Below are 23387 nucleotides of genomic sequence, written 5' to 3' on the forward strand. Positions count from 1 at the left end.
CGACCCGCACAAGTGAGGTACCATTTTTCTCGTAAGACTTTGGGGAACGTGGGGTGGGTGGAAATTTGTGGATCCACACAGATTCCAGAACTTTCCATCACAGAAATGTGGGGAAAATTTGTTTTTTTGTCAATTGTTTACGTTTGCAAGGGATTCTGGGTAACAGACCATGGTGGGAGGCAGTCAAGTCACCCCATCCTGGATTCCCCTGCGTGTCTAGTTTTCAAAAATGTATAGGATTGCTAGGTTTCCCTAGGTGCCGGCAGGGCTTGGGTTAAAAAACTACAGCTCGTCACTTTGCCAAAAAGGGGTCATTTTTCACTGCAAAATTGAGGTGTGACCACGTTGCGTTTTGCGCCGTTTCCTGTCGCGGGCACAATGCCGACCCGCACAAGTGAGGTACCATTTTTCTCGTAGGACGTTGGGAAACGTGGGCTGGGTCGAAATGTGTGGATCCACGCATATTCCAGAACTTTCCAACACAGAAATGTGGGGAAAATGTGGGTTTTTTGTCAATTGTTTACGTTTGCAAGGGATTCTGGGTAACAGACTATGGTGGGAGGCAGTCAAGTCACCCCATCCTGGATTCCCCTGGGTGTCTAGTTTTCAAAAATGTATAGGTTTGCTAGGTTTCCCTAGGTGCCGGCAGGGCTAGGGTTCAAAAACTACAGCTAGTCACTTTGCCAAAAAAGGGTCATTTTTCACTGCAAAATTGAGGTGTGACCATGTTGCGTTTTACGCCGTTTCCTGTCGCGGGCACTATGCCGACCCGCACAAGTGAGGTACCATTTTTCTCGTAGGACTTTGGGGAACCCGGGGTGGGTGGAAATTTGTGGATCCACGCAGATTCCAGAACTTTCCATCACAGAAATATGGGGAAAATGTGTTTTTTTAGTCAATTTTTTACGTTTGCAAAGGATTCTGGGTAACAGACCATGGTGGGAGGCAGTCAAGTCACCCCATCCTGGATTCCCCTGGGTGTCTAGTTTTAAAAAATGTATAGGTTTGCTAGGTTTCCCTAGGTGCCGGCAGGGCTAGGGTTCAAAAACTACAGCTAGTCACTTTGCCAAAAAGGGGTCATTTTTCACTGCAAACTTGAGGTGTGACCACGTTGCGTTTTGCGCCGTTTCCTGTCGCGGGCACTATGCCGACCCGCACAAGTGAGGTACCATTTTTCTCATAGGACTTTGGGGAACGCGGGGTGGGTGGAAATGTGTGAATCCACGCAGATTCCAGAACTTTCCATCACAGAAATGTGGGGAAAATGTGTTTTTTTTGTAAATTTTTTACGTTTGCAAGGGATTCTGGGTAACAGACCATGGTGGGAGGCAGTCAAGTCACCCCATCCTGGATTCCCCTGGGTGTCTAGTTTTAAAAAATGTATAGGTTTGCTAGGTTTCCCTAGGTGCCAGCAGGGCTAGGGTTCAAAAACTACAGCTAGACTCTTCGCAAAAAAAGTGTAAATTTTCAGTGTGAAAATGTGGTGTGTTCACCTTAGGTTTTGAGCCACTTCCTGTCGTGGGCACTATGCCTACCCACACAAGTGAGGTACCATTTTTATCGAGAGACTTAGGGTAGTTCAGATTTGTAAAGCAACTGTTATTACCTATTGATTTTTGATGCATTTCTCCCTTCCAAATGAAAGACATTGTGTAGAAAAAAAGTCATTTTGAAAAATGACCAATAATTGTCATGCAAGTATGAGTATTCACAATTTCGAAAATGTCCAAATATGCACTGTTTCTAAACTCTGTAATTTGTTCCCATTTCAGAAATACATAGGTGTCTTTCATACCGATTTTTCCATGTATACATTTTCCCACAATAATTGCTATATACCCGGAACAAAAAAAAAAAACATTACAAAATGCTGCTCAGTTTTTTACTCTGGGTTCGTTGGGCTCTTGGTGAACCTACAAGTCCTATATATCCCCACAACCAGGAAGGTCCACCGGATGTAACGGTTTATTGCTTTCAAAGAGATGTCATAATTCGAAGAAATTACAGGTGAAAACGTTGACTCAAAAGGCTGCTTTTTTCAACAAATTTTTAATTTTTCCTATATTTACCTGTTAGTTTCTATAAAGAAACCTTGATGGTTCTACACAAATGACACCTTGCTGAATTTAGAATTTTGTCTACTTTTCAAAAATGTATAGCTTTCCAGGATCCATTATTGCTTTTCTACCCATTTTTACCGTTATCTGGAAGGAGGTTGAAAGCACAAAAAATAGCAAAAATAGGGTATGTTCCAGAAAAATGTCAAAACTGTGTAAAAAATGTTGGATTTCTGTCAAAAATCTGTAATTCCCTAAAAGCTGGAGAAATTGTGATTTCAGCCCCACAAACCCTTTTTTGATATCATTTGCAGCGAAAAACCCAGACGCTTTCATTTGCAGCCACTTTTCCCCATTTTTCACAAAAAAAACAAAATTTTGCTGTATTTTGACTAATTTCTGGGAACCCTCTAGGAGAATCCACAAACCCTGGGTACCTTTAGAATCCCCATGATGTTGGAAGAAAAGGACGCAAATTTGGCGTGAATACCTAATGTGGTCAAAAAGTTACAGGGGCCTAGGCGCGCACTACCCCAAATAGCCCAAAAAAGGCTTAGCACAGGAGGGGAAAAGGCCTAGAAGCGAAGGGGTTAAAAAACCTTTGAAATTCACTGAAAAAACCATAGGTTTCAGGCCTGATATAGTTAGGAATTAGCATTTAAAAAACCTTTAAAATTCACTGAAAAAACCATAGGTTTCAGGCCTGATATAGTTAGGAATTAGCATTTAAAAACCCTTAGAAATTCACTGAAAAAACCATAGGTTTCAGGCCTGATATAGTTAGGAATTAGCATTTAAAAAACCTTTAAAATTTACTGAAAAAACCATAGGTTTCAGGCCTGATATAGTTAGGAATTAGCATTTAAAAAACCTTCGAAATTCACTGAAAAAACAATAGGTTTTAGGGGTATTATAGCTAGCTGGACCTTTCACTCGAACAAAACCATTGAAATTCCTCCGATATAGTTAGTTGTACTAACTACATCTTGCGCGCCCGCAATCCACTGCTGAAGATGTCACATATTACATCATTCATGACATGGTCAGTGACATCACTGATGACATCTCAAATGACATCACTGATGACATCATCCACGTGACAATCAGATAAACCACATACACTAGTATAACCTTTCATCACTCACTGTAAAATACAGAGTGCCAGATTTAAAACCATTCACACAACAATACAAGTTTTTAAACACCCACTCAGTGATTCCTAGATCTATACACACATCTAATCACTTACCTATAGATTCACTCATACATGCTGTCAATGATCAATAGAACACTATCAAATATACTTATACACCGATATCGACATTACACACCAGCACACATCCTAATCACTTATGAAGTCATCCTACTCACTTATGCAAACAATGGATCATACTTACTTTTACTTAGCTATACACTTATAAAAACACCACTTTATCCATTCATATAGATAATAACTCATACTTAGTGTGTTATAAAAACACTATTACAAGTATGCAGTTATCCATACAGTCACTCATACAATCACTGAGTCTTATGTATACTTATTTATATACAACTGACACATACACTGGCTTTTATTTTTCTAGTTTGTTGGACATGTACCATTGAGACATATATTGGCTCATCACCACACCCATAACGCTATTCACTCATCCAAACAACTTTTATAACATGCAGTTTTAACTTCACATTCACTCTCCCATACAAATACTCAGTTAACTAATCTATAAATAATATAGACTTTCACGTAGCTAGTAACCAACTGGTGCAGCAGTTTACACAACAACTGACAAAGTGATACAGATATTCACACAGTTTAGTCACTATCCAATTTATTTAGTGAGACACTATAAATTAGTCAAGTAAACAGTGAATCACACTGCTACTAAATCCTCCATCCAAATATGTATATTTATATATCCACTCATTCTTCATTGCTATCTGTATATAATAATACATATTTAAATAACGAACCAAACTACATACACTGGATGATGTCATCAGTGATGGCATCAGTGATGTAATTTGAGATGTCATCAGTGATGTCAGTGACCATGTCATGAATGATGTAATATGTGACACATCATCAGCAGTGGATTGCGGGCGCGCGAAATGTAGTTAGTACAACTAACTATATCGGAGGAATTTCAATGGTTTTGTTCGAGTGAAATTTCCAGCTAGCTGTAACACCCCTAAAACCTATTGTTTTTTCAGTGAATTTCTAAGGTTTTTTAAATGCTAATTCCTAACTATATCAGGCCTGAAACCTCTGTTTTTTTCAGTGAATATATATATAATATATATATATATTCACAGAAAAAACCATAGGTTTCAGGGGTGTTATAGTTAGCTGCACATTTCACTCATACAAAACCATAGAAATTCCTCCGTTATAGTTAGTTCTGCTAACTATAACTCACGCGCCCGCAATGCACTGCTGATGATGTCACATATTGCATCATTCATGACATGGTCAGTGACATCACTGATAACATCACCGATGACATCTCAAATGACATCACTGATGACATCATCCACTGAATGTGGTTTAGTTCGGAATTTAAATATGTATTATATATATACCAATCTGTATTGAAGATTGAGTGGATATATAACTGTCTGGATGGAGGATTTAGTAGCTGTCTGACTGTCTTTTTAAGTGAGTAATTAAAAGTGTCTCACTTAATACATGGATTAGTAACTAAACTATGTGAATGTGTGCAGCACTGTTCTGTTGTTGTATAACATGCTGCATCAGTTGGGCACTAACTACGTGAGTGTGTATATTAGTTATTGATTAGTTGGGTGAGTATTTGTATGGGACACTGAGTTTGTGTGTGGTTGGATGGGGTGTGTGTAACTCTATGCATAGATGTGTGAATGGTTGATTGACTAGGTGTATGGGTTTAAGAGTGCATGTGGAAACAGTTGTTTGGGTGACTGAGTGTATTTATTTGTGGGTTGGTGAGCAAATATATGTTTTAGTTGTACATTTTCAACAAAGTAAAAAAATAAAAGGCATTGTATGTGAGAGTTGGTGTATATAAATAAGTATGTGTAAGAGTCAGTGATTGTGAGAGTAACTATATGAATGAGTGTATAATTGTAATGGTGCTTTTTTAACATATTAACGATGAATTACTATGTGTTTGAATACATGAGGTGTTGTTGGATAATTGTGTAAGTGAGTAAATTTAAGTACGATACATTTTTTTCATGAGTGAGTAGGATGACTGCATAACCGACTAAGATGACTGATGTGTCAATGTCTATATATGTGTATAAGTGCATTTGATAGAGTTCTTTTAATTAATGACTGCATGTATAGATGATTCTGTTGTTGAATGGGTAGTTGTGTGTGTAGACTTAGGAATCAGTGAGTGGGTATGTAGTAACTGGTATTGGTGTGTCAATGGTTTCAAATATGGTACTCTGTACTTTACAGTGAGTGATGAAAGGTTATACTAGTGTATGATGAGGTGTATCAGATTGTCAAGTGGATGATGTCATCAGTGATGTTATTTGAGATGTCATCAGTGATGTCATCAGTGATGTCACTGACCATGTCATGAATGATGCAATATGTGACATCATCAACAGTGCATTGCGGGCGCGTGAGTTATAGTTAGCAGAACTAACTATAACGGAGGAATTTCTATGGTTTTGTATGAGTGAAATGGGCAGCTAACTATAACACCCCTGAAACCTATGTTTTTTTCAGTGAATTTCAAAGGTTTTTTAAATGCTAACTTTTAAGAGTGATAGTAGCTATATCTATTTTTTTTACTGATTTTCTACAGTTTTTTAACTGTTTATTTATAAATATTTTATTAATTAAATAACATTATATATTTTTCTGAAAATTGCACACAAAATTTTTTTTTAATTAAAATTGGAATATTGATTAATTTTCTTGTTTTCTTTTTTTTTTTTTGAAAAGATTTTATTGTGCATAAAAAGGGTTACAAACACGGGCCTACAACCACCAGGGCCGGCCGCTAGTAGTCGAAGTGTTCCAGCATATCAGAAAACAATGACTGGCCCACAGGGGCTCCGCACTATCACAGTAGATCAGACTGCACATAAGGGAAATCAGAATACACACTTTTAGTATAAATAACAACAAAAAAGAAAAATACAAAAAAAACAACAAACTAGGCGAAACGACTTATGGAGGGCGGCGAACACCAGCCGGGGGAGTCAACACCCAACCACCCGAGGGCGGTCAAAAAAAGAAGACCTGAGAGGGAGGGGGGGGCCACGAGAGAACCAAATCTGTACTCCAAAGTACGAGATACACAAGGAACCCTCAAGGATCAGGGGGACGAGGCAACCCCGGACGTATCCACCAAAGGGGGAGCACAGATAAACCCACGATACGCGTTCCACTGCCCCCAAATTCTACCCCAAGCCCCCGGTTTACCACGAGCCACAGACACCGTTTTCTCCCTGACCATGCACCAGTCCATGTTCTCCTTCCAGACGGACACGGTGGGAGGCCGCTGGGAACCCCAAAGCTGTGCAATATCTCTCTTTGCAATCATGTTCCCCAAGGCCGCCCACCGAGCCTGAGCCGCATTGCAGTCATTGGGCTCCCATACATTCAGCACACAACGACGCACCTCCGGCAGCAGAGCGACCCCGGTGACTCGTCTCATAATATCATGCACCCGGCGCCAGTATTCCGCCACCTCGCGGCATTCCCATAGGATATGGAGAAAGGTAGCACTGAGCCCGCAGCCACGCTTACAGAGTCCGTCGTCTGAAAACCCCATCGAGACCAGGCGGGGGCCCGTCACATATACACGATGGAGAATCTTAAGCTGGACCAGGCGGAGACGGGCCGGGATGGCCACCTCCTTAGGGGATGACAGTGCAGTCTGCCAGTCCTCATCGTCCAGCTCCACCCCATCTCCCGTCCATGCCTCCCGAAGACGCACCAAGAGGTCAGCCCGATTGTTTATCAGTTTTTTGTAAATCAGGGAGATAGTACTGTCGGGGACGTGACCATCGAGTATGCGGTCCTCGAGAGGCGAAGAAGAAGGGACCATGGTCCCCTCCCCAAAGACCGAAAGCAGGGCGTGCCGAACCTGTGCATAACGGAAGAACTCTCTGTCACTAAGCTCATACTCGCGCTGAAGCGCCGCGAAGGATTTAACCGCACCTTTAACCCACAGGTCCCCCACTCTGCTGATGCCGATCGTATCCCAGCGCTCGAAGCCTTTCGTTGTCCAGAGGCTTCCCAAGCGGTCTGAGTCGAATAGAGGAGTGGCGCACGTTAAACGCTCACTCCAGCCCATCGCAACGGTAGCCGCCTTCCATACACTGACCGCAATACTGGTAGGCAGCAGACCGCGAGTAAAGCGCTCTGTTATAGTTACCGCCGGGGAGCAGGAATTTATCCATCTCATATGCCGGGTTCGAACCAGGAGCGTACGTAGCATGATTAATGGCAGACAGCTGGGAGGCCCAATAGTACCGTCTAATATCAGGAAGCGCGATGCCCCCGTCATACCAGGAAAGAGTCAGCTTGGCCAAAGCGATACGCGATCGCCCGTCCCAAACCAGTCTCCTCTGCAAACTCTCCACCTCCCTAAAGTAGGCCGCAGGAATGACATCGAAGGAGTTCTGGAGTGCATAAAGGAATCTGGGAAGGGACATCATTTTAAACAGCGCCGCGCGACCAAGCGGAGACAAGGGCAGCTTACACCACCTAGCCATATCTGCCCTCAAACGCCGGAGTGGAGACAGGAGATTCTGCTCATAGCGGACCGCCGGATCCAACGAAACGTACACCCCCAGGTATTTAAAGCCGGACTGAGATATTTGGAGTGGAAGCCGAGGCGGCAAGAGAGGAAGACCACCAGAGATAGGATACACACAAGATTTGGACCAGTTGATTATCAGACCCGAGTTTTTCCCGAAGGAAGTAAGGACATCAAAGAGAACATTGAGCGACTTCCGCGGTGAGGTGAGATACAAGAGGATATCATCCGCGTACAATGAAACCCGATCCTCGAAGCCTGGGGCCCACCGGAGCCCTCTAATCGAGGGTTCCCAACGGAGCCAGGCAGCGAGCGGTTCCAGGGCGAGAGCAAAGAGCAGCGGGGACAACGGGCACCCCTGCCTAGTTCCCCTCCCGAGAGCGAAAGGCCGAGAAACCCGCCCATTGACAACCACCTGAGCCATTGGTCCAGCATAAAGGAGCTTCACCCAGCTAAGGAACCCCTCCCCAAAACCAAACTTCGCCAAGACGGCCCAAAGAAATGGCCATTCAATGGTATCAAAGGCCATCGTGGCGTCTAGGGAAACCAATATGGCCGGTTCAGCGAAGTACTCAGCCCTAGCGAGGACGCCGTGCAGACGCCGTAAGTTGAGAGCGGTATTACGATGTGGGATGAAGCCACATTGATCCGGATGTATCAAGTCACATATAACGCTCAGCAAGCGATTGGCGAGGACCTTAGCAAGGATTTTGGGTTCGGCATTTAGCAGGGAAATAGGCCTATAGGAGGCACAGCGGTCACGTGGCTTACCCTCCTTGGGAATCACCACTATAGTAGCCAGACGCTGGTCGTCAGGAAGGGAACCCCTCTCGAACGATTCCTGAAACATGTGACGGAGGAAAGGCGCGATTTTATCCGGGCGCAACTTATATAGTTCAATCGGCAGACCGTTGGGGCCCATAGCCTTGCCCGAGCGGAGGGAGCAAATCGCAGTAGCTATCTCTTCGACAGACAAAGGGGCATCCATCAGCTCGCGGTCCTCGACGGATAAGCCGGGCAGGGCAATATCCCGAAGCAGAAGACGAGAGTCGTCCTCATCTCTATCAGACACCGGGGAGTACACTGCACGGAGGTGGTCAGCAAAACACTCAACAATCTCACCAGGCTCAGTCACACACACTCCATCCGACACCCGAAGCTCCGGGACCACACGATTCACTCTCTCCTTTTTGTCCAACCAGGCAATCAGCTTACCCGCCTTGTCTCCGGCGTCATACAACCTACCCTGCTGCTTCCTATACATAGTCTTGGCAGCATCAGTGACGAGAGACTTATATTCAAACTGCTTCAGGCTGAGGGCATGCAGCCCCTCCGGGGTGACACCCGCCTCCAAGGCTGCCTCCAGCCCGGATATTTCAGTCTCCAGCGTCACAACCGCCTCTCTCTTAACCCTCTTGGCCTCCACTATCTGGGACAGGGCATGCCCGCGGAGCACTGCGTTGAAAGCTTCCCACAGGGACACCGAGGACAACACCGACCCCTCATTCTCAGAAAAATATTGATCAATCGACTTAATCAGGCTATCACGGATCTTGGGGTCTCGCAGGTACCAAGGGTTAATAGGTGCGATCCGCCCAGCGGATCGCGACCCGGTGTCAAAAAGCAACCACAGTGGGGAATGATCAGAAATACCCCTGGCCAGGTGTTTGACCTCTCGAATCCGAGTAGCCTGGGCCACGGGCATAAGGAAATAATCCAGTCTGGAGAGACTCCCATGGGCCCCAGAGTGAAAGGTGTACTGACACTGTGTCGGATGCATTAACCTCCAACAGTCCACCAGACCGAAGGTCTCCAGGAGCCCGCCCAGCCACGCCTGGGCAGCAGGGAGGGCCCTGGGCGGATGACGGTCCAGGTCACCCGAGACAACCAAATTAAAGTCCCCACCCATAAGCAAAAGACTGTCAGGAAGCCCAAGCAACATACGACCCAAGTCTGAGAAGGTGGAGTTCTGGAGGCCCGGGGGAACATAGACCGAGATCAAGGAAAGGGACTGCCCCTCCCACCTCCCAATCAGAGCCACATAGCGCCCTCTATCGTCTGGGACCACCCTGGTGATCTCCAACGGAAGTGAAGCTCGCAAGAGAATGCCCACCCCTCTCGAACCAGTGGTGAAACCAGAGTGGGCCACAAGTCGATATCCCCCCCTGTTCATAGCCCGACAAACATTGCCAACCAGATGCGTCTCCTGTAAGAACACCACATCAGGAGTCAGACGACGCAGATATTGCAGCACAACACCCCGTTTGATACGGTCCCCCAATCCATTGACGTTCCAAGACATCAATCTCAACCCGTCCCCCCCCATCCCCTCCAGTAGATCAAGGGCCCCCTAGCAAAGAGCTCAACACCCAAGGATGAACCATAGCCAATACTTCGCCTTGAAAACAAAAAACACAAATCCAAACAACCCCACCCACCCACCAACCCCCCCCAACTCCAACACCCCCCACCCTGCACCCCTGCGGTCCAAAAAACCACCCCAACTTGCAGTGTGCCTGTCGCCCTACAAACCCCATTCTACGAAAAGACCCCGGAGGAGGGAAGGGACCCGTCCCCGCCCGCTCCCCACACACAACATAGTGAAACAAAATGCACAAAAGAAGTAGAACCCAGCCGAACAGTACAACATGGCAGAGTCTGGGACCATAAGTCACTCCAAAGGAGACCCGCCACCCTCGGTACCGGCAGAGGGCCCAGTCCGGTCACCCCGGTCCGGCAGCGAATCCAGCCAGTCACTCACAGTCGCAGGAGAGTCAAAAAAGGTAGTCCGATCTTCATGTTCCACTCGGAGCCTTGCAGGATAAAGCATAGAGTACTTGAGACCGAGGTCCCGGAGACGCCGCTTCACCCCCTGGAAGCCCATCCGCTGTTTCTGGACAAGTTGGGTGAAGTCCGGGAAAAAGTTAATGGACGAGTTCTCATGTCGGACCGGGCCATGGACCAGTGAGGCCTGCAGAATCGCGTCTCGGTCTCTGTAATGGAAAAGTCTCGCAACGATAGGCCTCGGGGGGGCACCCGGTCGCGGCCGGCCACCTGGGACTCGATGGGCCCGCTCCACAGCGAAAAACTTACTCAGGCCAGCGGTTGCAAGATGTTCGAGGATGAGCTCCTCGACCAGGAGATCAACCGGGCGGTTATCGGAGGTCTCCCGAACGCCTATGACGCGGATGTTATTGCGGCGGGCCCGTCCCTCGAAGTCTTCCAGCCGCCGGGCCATCAGATCATTGGCCGACTTGAGATCGCCGAGAGTGGCCTGCAGGTCCGACACGTCCGTACCAAGGGAGGACGTCCGCACATCCAGCGATTGAACCCTCTCGTTGGTCTTAGAGAGATCCGCCCGGATTAGCGTAATGTCAATGGCCACCGTGTCGATTTTACAGGCCAAGGCCTCGTACTGCGTAGCGATGGTCTCTCTGATGCCCTTAATGGCGCCCATGATGTCCTGCAGGGACAGATCCGGAGAAACGGACGGGCCACCACTGGTGTCCTCCGGGGGGACATTGGCCGTCCCGGGGGATCCTTTACCCTGAGTGTAGCGGTCCATGTTGTTCGTCTGGACCGGTCCCCCACGTAGGGATGCTTTGGTCTTACGCCTCTCGGGGTCTCCCTTGCCTCCCATGAGAACTTCGATCGCCGAAGGGGACCACCGAGGAAGCGTCGAGGTGGCACAGGCCAGGCAGACGCGTGTCGCACCACAAGCCGCAATATGGCGGAGCGAAGGGACCACCGTCAATGAGCACACTGGCAGCAGACGAAGCCACCGGCATCAAGCGAAGGCACAATGAAAGCCCAGTCGCACCAAGCAAGTCCACAGTCCAGCCCCTCAAAGACCAAAAGTGAAACCGAAAGTGATGTGACGGCCACCGGCACAGCCCCGCTGCCGTTGTTGTTCAACTACGCCCCGGCTCCCCAGATCACCCTCGCATCGGGCACAGCCGTCGGGTGGGCCTCAAAAGTTCAAACCACCATAACTCCGGATTGCCAGGTCCGATTTGATTTCCGAAAGGAGTTTAGTGTTCAGCCAGCATTCGTCTCCCAGATTCCATCAACCAAGTCAGGATAGAGTCAGGATAAATTCCGAGGAGCAGCGAGGGTCCGGGGAGCCCTGTGCTCACGCGACCATCTTGGATGCGCGCTAGGCTCCCCCCCCCTTGTTTTCATTTTTTATTGTAATATATTTATATTATTTTCTTTAAAAAAAAAAATTCATTTTTTTTCTCGGAGTTGCGCACTCAAAGTGTACACATCACGGTGGGTGCGCGCATTCTAGCTGCCATTTTAGAAAAGTCATGAAGGATCCGCCTATGGTGTGCGACGGCTGCGTGTTTTTCAGTTACATCATATACATTTAATATCACGTGATATGCACGATTGGTATGCGACCTGTCTGCGACTCCTGCTCCTGCGCATTTGCGACACATGCGCATTACGGTACGAGATGTTTGCGTGGTTGCGGGTCCCGCGTGACATCATATACGTGCTGGGGCGTGCTGACTCCCGCAAAAAAATTGTATGTTCCAAAATGATATGTATGTGTCTTTAATATACATATTAAGGCAAGAGATTATGTAAGATATTCATCAAAATAATATATTTGTACTTATAATAAACTTATATTATTTTTAAATATATTTTCGCGAAGTCGGGTGCGTGCATCATGAGTGCAGAAAACCAGGTCAGCAGAGCTGCTGTAGAGCCAGAGAACCAGGTCAGCAGAGCTGCTCTAGAGCCTAAGAACTAGGTCAGCAGAGCTGCTCTAGAGCCAGAGAACCAGGTCAGCAGAGCTGCTGTAGAGCCAGAGAAACCAGGTCAGCAGAGCTGCTTTAGAGCCAGGGAACCAGGTTAGCAGAGCAGCTTTAGAGCCAGAGAACCAGGTCAGCAGAGCCGCTTTAGAGCCAGAGAACCAGGTCAGTAGAGCTGCTCTAGAGCCTAAGAACCAGGTCAACAGAGCTGCTCTAGAGCCAGAGAACCAGGTCTGCAGAGCTGCTGCAGAGCCAGAGAAACCAGGTCATTAGAGCTGCTTTAGAGGGAGAGAACCAGGTCAGCAGAGCTGCTCTAGAGCCAGAGAACCATGTCAGCAGAACTGCTTCAGAGCCATAGAACTGGGTCAGCGGAGCTGCTTTAGAGCCAGAGAACCAGGTCAGCAGAGCTGCTCTGTAGCATAAGAACTAGGTCAGCAGAGCTGCTCTAGAGCCAGAGAACCAGGTCAGCAGACCTGCTGTAGAGCCAGAGAAACCAGGTCAGCAGAGCTGCTTTAGAGAGAGAGAACCAGGTCAGCAGAGCTGCTTTAGAGCCAGAGAACCAGGTCAGCAGAGCTGCTCTAGCTGACACCGACTGACTGACACTTACTGACTGACACTGACTGATTGACACTGACTGACACAGATTGACTGACACTGACACTGACTGACACTGATTGACTGACACTGACTGACTGACACTGACTGACTGACTGACACTGATTGACACTGACTGACACTGATTGACTGACACTGACTGACTGACACTGATTGGCTGACACTGATTGACTGACACTGACTGACTGACTGACACTGACTGACACTGACCGACACTGACTGACATTGACTGACTACTCTCTACTACTCTACTACTGACTCTCTACTACTCTCTACTACTCTCTCTCTACTACTCACTCTCTACTACTCTCTACTACTCTCTACTACTCACTCTCTACTACTCACTCTCAACTACTCACTCTCTACTACTCTACTACTCACTCTCTACTACTCACTCGCTACTGCTCTCTACTACTCACTCTCTACTACTCACTCTCTACTACTCACGCTCTACTACTCTCTACTACTCACTGTCTACTACTACTCTCTCTACTACTCACTCTCTACTACTCTCTACTATTCACTCTCTACTTCTCACTCTCTACTACTCACTCTACTACTTTCTACTACTCTCTACCACTCACGCTCTACTACTCTACTACTCACTTTCTACTACTCTCTACTACTCACTCTCTACTACTCTCTCTCTACTACTCTCTACTACTCACTCTGCTACTCACTCTCTACTACTCACTCGCTACTACTCGCTCTCTACTACTCTCTAGTACTCACTCTACTACTCACTCTCTACTACTCTCTACAACACACTCTCTACTACTCTCTCTCTACTACTCTCTACTACTCACTCTCTACTACTCACTCTACTACTCTCTACTACTCACTCTTTACTACTCTCTCTCTACTACTCACTCTCTACTATTCACTCTCTACTACTCACTCTCTACTACTCACTCTCTACTACTCACTCTCCACTACACACTCTCTACTACTCGCTCTCTACTACTCACTCTCTACTACACTCTCTACTCTCTCTCTCTCTCTCTACTACTCTCTACTACTACTCTCTACTATTCACTCTCTACTACTCACTCTCTACTACTCTCACCTACTCACTCTACTACTCTCTGCTGCTCTCTACCACTCACTCTCTACTACTCTACAACTCTCTCTCTACCACTCACTCTCTACTACTCACTCTACTAATCTCTACTACTCACGCTCTACTACTCTCTCTCTACTAATCACTCTCTACTACTCGCTCTCTACTACTCACTCTCCACTACTCACTCTCTACTACTCGCTCTCTACTACTCGCTCTCTACTACTCTACTACCCTCTACTACTCGCTCTACTACTCACTCTCTACTATTCTCTACTACTCACTCTACTACTCTCTCCTACTCTCTACCGCTCACTCTCTACTACTCTACTACTCACTCTCTACTACTCTCTCTCTACTACTCACTCTACTACTCTCTACTACTCACTCTCTACTACTCTCTACAACTCTCTCTCTACTACTCCACTACTCTCTACTACTCACTCTCTACTGACACTGATTGACACTGACTGACACTGATTGACTGACACTGACTGACTGACACTGATTGGCTGACACTGATTGACTGACACTGACTGACACTGACTGACAACTCTCTACTACTCTACTACTGACTCTCTACTACTCTCTCTCTACTACTCACTCTCTACAACTCACTCTCTACTCCTCTCTACTACTCACTCTCTACTACTCTACTACTCTCTACTACTCACTCTCTACTACTCACTATCAACTACTCACTCTCTACTACTCTACTACTCACTCTCTACTACTCACTCGCCACTACTCTCTACTACTCACTCTCTACTACTCACTCTCTACTACTCACGCTCTACTACTCACGCTCTACTACTCTCTACTACTCACTGTCTACTACTACTCTCTCTACTACTCACTCTCTACTACTCTCTACTATTGACTATCTACTTCTCACTCTCTACTACTCACTCTACTACTTTCTACTACTCTCTACCACACACTCTCTACTACTCTACTACTCACTTTCTACTACTCTCTACTACTCACTCTCTACTACTCTCTCTCTACTACTCTCTAATACTCTCTCTCTGCTACTCACTCTCTACTATTCTCTACTACTCACTCTTTACTACTCACTCTCTACTATTCTCTACTACTCACTCTCTACTACTCTCTACTACTCTCTCTACTACTCTCTGCTGCTCTCTACCACTCACTCTCTACTACTCTACTACTCTCTCTATACTACTCACTCTCTACTACTCTCTCTCTACTACTCTCTACTACTCACTCTCTACTACGCACTCAACTACTCTCTACTACTCACTCTCTACTACTCTCTCTCTACTACTCACTCTCTACTATTCACTCTCTACTACTCACTCTCTACTACTCGCTCTCTACTACTCACTCTCTACTACTCTCTACTACTCACTCTACTACTCTCTGCTGCTCTCTACCACTCACTCTCTACTACTCTACTACTCTCTCTCTACCACTCACTCTCTACTACTCACTCTACTAAACTCTACTAATCAATCTCTACTACTCTCTCTCTACTACTCACTCTCTACTATTCACTCTCTACTACTCACTCTCTACTACTCGCTCTCTACTACTCACTCTCCACTACTCACTCTCTACTACTCTCTCTCTACTACTCACTCTCTACCACTCACTCTCTACTACTCTCTACTACTCTCTCTGCTACTCACTCTCTACTATTCACTCTCTACTATTCTACTACCCTCTACTACTCGCTCTACTACTCACTCTCTACTATTCTCTACTACTCACTCCACTACTCTCTCTTACTCTCTACTGCTCACTCTCTACTACTCTACTACTCACTCTCTACTACTCTCTCTCTATTACTCACTCTACTACTCTCTACTACTCACTCTCTACTACTCTCTACAACTCACTCTGTACTACTCACTCTCTACTACTGACTCTCTAGTACTCTTTACTGCTCACTCTCCACTACTCATTCTCTACTACTCGCTCTCAACTACACTCTACTACTCACTCTCTACTAACCTACTACTCTCTCCACTTCTCACTCTCTCTCTCTACTACTCACTCTCTACTACTCTCTACTACTCACTCTCTACTACTCACTCTCCACTACTCTCTCTCTACTACTCTCTCTCTACTACTCTCTACTACTCACTCTCTACTACTCTCTACTAATCACTCTCTACTACTCTCTACTACTCACTCTCTAATACTCGCTGTCTACTACTCACTCTCTACTACTCACTCTACTACTCTCTACTACTCACTATCTGACACTTTCTCTACTACTCTCTACTACTCACTCTCTATTACTCGCTCTCTACTCTCTACCTCTCTCTACCTCTCTCTCTACTAAATGTATGTGTATGTATGTGTCTTGTAAAGCGCACTGCTGCCCTGAGGCGTCGTGGCGCTGTAGACCGCTGGGGAACCCGTCCTGGCTATCCCTGTGAGATGGTCCCTCCTGGGTATCTCCAAGGTGAAACCAGGCATCCCCGGCGAATGTGGGGGGCCGTTGTGGAGATGAGGCAAGCTAATGCCCAGAGTTGCCGAGTGTGTTCCTGTTTAGAGTAGGTACCGAGGCGAGAATTATCGAGTCCGTTTTGACCCTGGTACACGACCCTGCCGCGTCGGGAATTGAACCCTGGTCCCTGGCCGATTCTCTGCTTGCGGATCTGCCGCCTCTAACCAGTGAGCCACACCTCTCCACTACTACTCTCTACCGCTCTACCTCTACCTCTCTACCTCTACACCTCTACCTATACACCTCTACCTCTCTACCTCTCTGTACATGCACACATAAGCACATATATATATTGAGGAAATTCGATTTTCGATCTCGCTTATATTCAGCCACCATTTTGTGTTCCACCGCCATTTTATGTTGCCCTCACTCAGGCAGCACAATGAACGAAGTTTTTTCTGCTGATCTCACTGCGACGTGTCAAAATAACCTCCTGCCTCTGTTTACAAGACTTATGTCAGGGACTGGCTGAGTCCACTAATCCCCGTCTGGTCCGACTGATCCCTGTTTCAACTATCTGTTGGTTTGCACCATTCTTTCCTGACTTTATCTTATCTTCTGGCCTTCGCTATTCTCTACTTGTATTCTCTCGTTTCACAACTATCCTCCAAAGCATACAAATGTGTCCTGCCACCTGCAAGTTGAGTTGTAGACCCAACCACTCATTAACTTTGTGGGGAGGGGTGACAAAAACAGTGGTAAGAGAGGTTTATTTGGGTTACTTGATATCTTGTTTTCAAACTTTTCTCATTGGTTATATCTTGTTTTCAAACTCTTCCCATTGGCTAAACATGTATGCATTGGGTGTGTTCTTGGTGAATCTATGTGCTATAAAAGATTGTGCGCCATGGAGTAAAGTGGCAGTCTCCTAAGAACATACCAGGTGTACTTCTGGACAACTGTACTTAGCTGCAGCTAATAAACCTGATCTTCTACGTTCAACAGAGTGTCCTGTGTCTCTGTTCAACAAAGCAGGTGAACTCAGGAGATTAAGGCGTACCCTGCGCCGCCAGGCCTAATTCAGCCTGGTTCTTCAATATGCATACATATGCATGCAAACATATACATATATGCATATGCATACATATGCATGGTATGTACATGAAAGTTTGAAAAACTCTAAGACAAGCAAAGCTAAAAAGCCACCTAATTACAAACAGAATTGCTTTAACTTAAATGAGGGCCAGACCTATTGCATTTTCATTGCTTGTTTACTTTCATTCCATCAAGAAGGCATTCAGATGTGTCACACATTTTCCATAAATTCTGAATGGTAGCACTCTAGTTGCTCATTAGATCACTGTAGTAAAGCTACTGCTCACCAGGGAAGTATGCTGCTGGTATTCAAAGTGCATGTTTCAGTCTGCATGTCAGAATTTTTAATGAAATGGAAGAGGATTTGAGAAGTCAAAATGTGCCCTAATCTTTCTTTCTGCAGCACTAATAATAATTTCTATGGCAAAATGAACCCCCTCATTTTGTTTCTTTGCAAATTAAATGTTTTAAGTGTTGCCACTTTATTCTAACCAAGATGGCATCAGGTGTGCCATACTTTTGTCATAAGTAAGACTGTTAGCGCTCTAGTTGTTCTTTAAAACACTCTGGGACATTCTGTCATTGGGCTATAATTGGGCTACATCTCGGTGATATTTGTGCTACATTTGTGCTCTTTTGTCTCTGGTGGCCATCTTGGGAGACTTATTTGTTTTGAAGTTTCCTAATTTCCTCATTTACAACAGTCTCCTCAGTAGGAAATACTTTCAGGTTTTTTACTTTCATTCCATCAAGAAGGCATTTAGATGTGTCACACATTTGCCGTAAATTCGGAATGTTAGCACTCTAGTTGCTTATTAGATCACTGTAGTAAAGCTACTGCTCACCAGGGAAGTCTGCTGCTGGTATTGAAAGTGCATGTTTCAGTCTGCATGTCAGAATTTTTTAATGAAATAGAAGAGGATTTGAGAAGTCACTCAAAATGTGCCCTCATTTTCTTTTTTCCGCACTAATCATAATTTCTAAGGCAAAATGAACCTCCTCATTGTGTTCCTTTTAAATTAAATTACTCACTCTCTACTACTCACTCGCTACTACTTTCTACTACTCTCTCTCTAGTACTCACTCTCTACTACTCTCTACTACTCACTCTACTGCTCTCTACTACTCTCTACCACTCACTCTCTACTACTTACTCTCTACTACTCTCTACTACTCTCTCTCTACTACTCCCTCTCTACTACTCAGTCTACTACTCTCTACTACTCACTCTCTACTACTCACTCTCTACTACTCTACTACTCTCTACTACTCTCTACTACTCACTCTCTACTGCTCACTCTCAACTACTCACTCTCTACTACTCTCTCTACTACTCACTATCTACTACTCTCTACTACTCACTCTACTACTCTCTACTACTCTCTACCACTCACTCTCTACTACTCTACTACTCACTCTCTACTACTCTCTACTACTCTCTCTCTACTACTCACTCTCTACTACTCACTCTACTACTCTCTACTACTCTCTCTCTACTACTCACTCTCTACTACTCACTCTCTACTACTCTACTACTCACTCTCCACTAATCACTCTCTACTGCTCGCTCTCTACTACTCTCTCTCTACTACTCACTCTCTACTACTCACTCTACTACTCTCTACTACTCTCTCTCTACTACTCACTCTACTACTCACTCTCTACTACTCTAGTACTCTCTACTACTCACTCTGCTACTCACTCTCTACTACTCTCTACTACTCACTCTCTAATACTCACTCTCTACTACTCTACTACTCTCTACTACTCTCTCTACTACTCACTCTCTACTACTCACTCTCTACTACTCTCTACTACTCTCTCTCTACTACACACTCTCTACTACTTGCTCTCTACTACTCACTCTACTACTCACTCTACTACTCACTCTCTACTACTCCCTACCACTCACTCTCTACTACTCTCTACTACTCCACTACTCTCTACTAGTCACTCTCTACTACTCACTCTGTACTACTCTCTACTACTCTCTACTACTCACTCTCTACTACTCTCTCTCTACTTCTCACTCTCTACTACTCTCTCTCTACTACTCTCTACTACTCACCCTCTACTAATCTCTCTCTACTACTCTCTACTACTCTCTACTAGTCACTCTCTACTACTCTCTACTACTCACTCTCTACTACTCTCTCTATAGCACTCTCTACTACTCATTCTCTACTACTCTCTCTCTGCTACTCAGTCTCCACTACTCACTCTCTACTGCTCTCTAATACTCACTCTCTACTACTCTCTACTACTCACTCTCTACTACTCTCTACTACTCACTCTACTACTCCCTCTTTACTACTCTCTACTACTCACTCTCTAATACTCACTCTCTACTACTCTACTACTCTCTACCACTCTCTCTACTACTCACTCTCTACTACTCACTCTCTACTACTCTCTACTACTCTCTCTCTACTACACACTCTCTACTACTTGCTCTCTACTACTCACTCTACTACTCACTCTCTACTACTCCCTACCACTCACTCTCTACTACTCTCTACTACTCCACTACTCTCTACTAGTCACTCTCTACTACTCACTCTGTTCTACTCTCTACTACTCTCTACTACTCACTCTCTACTACTCTCTCTCTACTTCTCACTCTCTACTACTCTCTCTCTACTACTCTCTACTACTCACTCTCTACTAATCTCTCTCTACTACTCTCTACTACTCTCTACTACTCACTCTCTACTACTCTCTACTACTCACTCTCTACTACTCTCTCTATAGCACTCTCTACTACTCATTCTCTACTACTCTCTCTCTGCTACTCAGTCTCCACTACTCACTCTCTACTGCTCTCTAATACTCACTCTCTACTACTCTCTACTACTCACTCTCTACTACTCTCTACTACTCACTCTACTACTCCCTCTTTACTACTCTCTGCTACTCTCTACTTCTCACTATCTACTACTCTCTACTACTCACTCTCTACTACTCACTCTACTACTCTCTCCTACTCACTCTCTGCTACTCTCTCTACTACTCTCTACTACTCTCTCTCTACTCTCTACTCTCTATTACTCATCCTCTACTCTCTACCTCTCTACCTCTCTCTCTACTACTCTCTACCTCTCTACCTCTACCTCTCTACCTCTACGTCTCTACCTCTACACCTCTACCTCTCTACCTCTCTCTACCTCTCTCTACACGCACACATATGCACATATATATATGTATGTGTATATATATACATACATATATAAACATATATATAATCTGCATATCTATATAAATACAAATATAAATGCATGCATACATATACATATATGCATGTTATGTACATGAAATTTTGAAAAACACTAATAAAAGCAAAGCTAAAAAGCCACCTAATTACAAACAGAATTGCTTTAACTTAAACGAGGGTGAGACCTATTGCATTTTCAATGCTTGTTTACTTTGGTTCCATCAAGAAGGCATTCAGATGTGACACATTTGCCATAAGTTCTGAATGGTAGCACTCTAGTTCCTCATTAGATCACTGTAGTAAAGCTACTGCTCACCGGGGAAATCTGCTGCTGGTATTCAAAGTGCATTTTTCAGTCTGCATGTCAGAACTTTTTAATGAAATAGAAGAGGATTTGAGAAGTCAAAATGTGCCCTAATTTTTCTTTCTGCAGCACTAATCATAATTTCTATGGCAAAATGAACCCCCTCATTTTGTTCCTTTGCAAATTAAATGTTTTAAGTGTTACCACTTTATTCCAATCAAGATGGCTTCAGGTGTGCCATACTTTTGTCATAAGTAAGACTGTTAGCGCTCTAGTTGTTCTTTGGAACACTCTGGGAAGCTGCAGTTGAACACAAAGGAATCAACTGACAGTCTCTGCCCTTGTTGGATGTACATGTTTTACTGAGAATGTCAGACTTCATTCTCACATGACTAAGAAAGATAATGTGAATTTACAGAAAATATGCTCTCAGTTTAGCTTATAGATCACCTTCCAAACCTCTGTGGGAAAAGCATGTGAAAATAGTTTTCTCTCAAACATGATTCATGATATCCCAGCAGAAGGCTTTTTCACATGGTAAAATCACCTTAGAACATACCACAATTCCTAAAATGAGTATGGTACCATCAACAAATGATTTATAATGTAACTAAAGTCTTAAAACCTTCTATTAACTGCAATGCTTTTTAATGAGGTGCTATCATGTATATTGGTCCCAAGATGGCTGCCAACACTTCTTGGATGAAGTGCTGACAGCCAACCAGATCTCACGATGAGATGTGTGGTTAGGCTCTGCCCAGATATATATGTGATTTTACTTTTGATTTTCTCAGGAACTACAGAACGTATTTGCAAAATTTAAGCAAAAGGCACGACTCTGAACCAAGGTCTACCTTTCTGCCAAATTTGGTGTAATTCCGTTCAGCAGTTCGGGCTGTAGCTGCGTCAACAGGTCCTATGGGAAATTGCATGGGGAAAAAGTGTTTTGGGACCCCCCTTTTTTCTCAGCCCCCGCTTGACGAATCACCACAAAACTTTCAGGATAGGAGCGGACCGGAGCTGGCTAAAAGTTTGGAAAATTTTGCGAAGATTCGTCAACCGGCGCCAGACTTATTGGGAATAGACTGTTGCGGATTTCCTATGGAAAATAGGTCCTAACTATAACTACCTACTGGCGACCGCCAGTAGATAATATATATATAAATATATATTTATATATTATCTACTGGCGGTCGCGAGAAAAAAAGGGGGTCCCAAAACGCGTTTTTGCCATGCAATTTCCCATAGGATCTGTTGTCACAGCTACAGCCCGAACCGCTGAACGGAATTACACCAAATTTGGCAAAGAGGTAGTCCTCAGTTCAGACTTGTGCCTTTTGCATATATGGTGTGAATCCGTTCAGTAGTTCCTGAGAAAATCAGAGTTAAAAGTACATAAATATCTATGGCTGCGGAGGATCCGCGGACCGTACACGCACCGTAAGCGCACCCTCCCCGAACTGAGCGCGCACCCTCCAGATCGCGCGCTGAATGCTAATTGGCTGTCGAGTGTCTCTCTACATTCGAAACCAGGAACTGTTGGCGGCCATTTTCTGCCTCGGTAGAAGCGAGGCTGAAGAAGCAAGGGGAAAGGTGTGTAAAACATATAAAGGGGGCAGAGTGGAAATACTCTGACCCTCTAGAGGTGCTTAGGGGGTCCCAGAAGGACCCCCTGGGGCCCCCCTTTTAAAAAAAAAGAAAACAGCGATATGCGCGCATGGTGAGCGCATCCTATCGCGTTGGATGCACGGATTCTCACGCGGTGGGTTCGCGGATCCAAGGGAAAAAAAATGAAATTGTTGGGAGATAAAGATTAAGCTTAAGTGTTTTGTTCTTGAGTGGCTCTAAAAAGAGCTGTTGTGTTCATTCAGAGTTTTTGGTACTTATAAGTAAGTACCTATACAGAGTCTAAAGTTGTTGAGGAAGACTCTGTTTCCTTCATCAGTAAAGTGAACTCCATCTCTCCTATACATCTCTTGCATATGAAAGCGCAGATTGTTATTGTAAATGGGCCCCATTCTGTAGTCTCGGAGAAAAACAGAAACAGATTTATTCACATGTTTCCTAGCTTTCTCAATCTGTGGACAAAAATGAT

Source organism: Triturus cristatus, chromosome 1_1, assembly GCF_964204655.1.
Source record: "Triturus cristatus chromosome 1_1, aTriCri1.1, whole genome shotgun sequence".
NCBI lineage: Eukaryota > Metazoa > Chordata > Amphibia > Caudata > Salamandridae > Triturus > Triturus cristatus.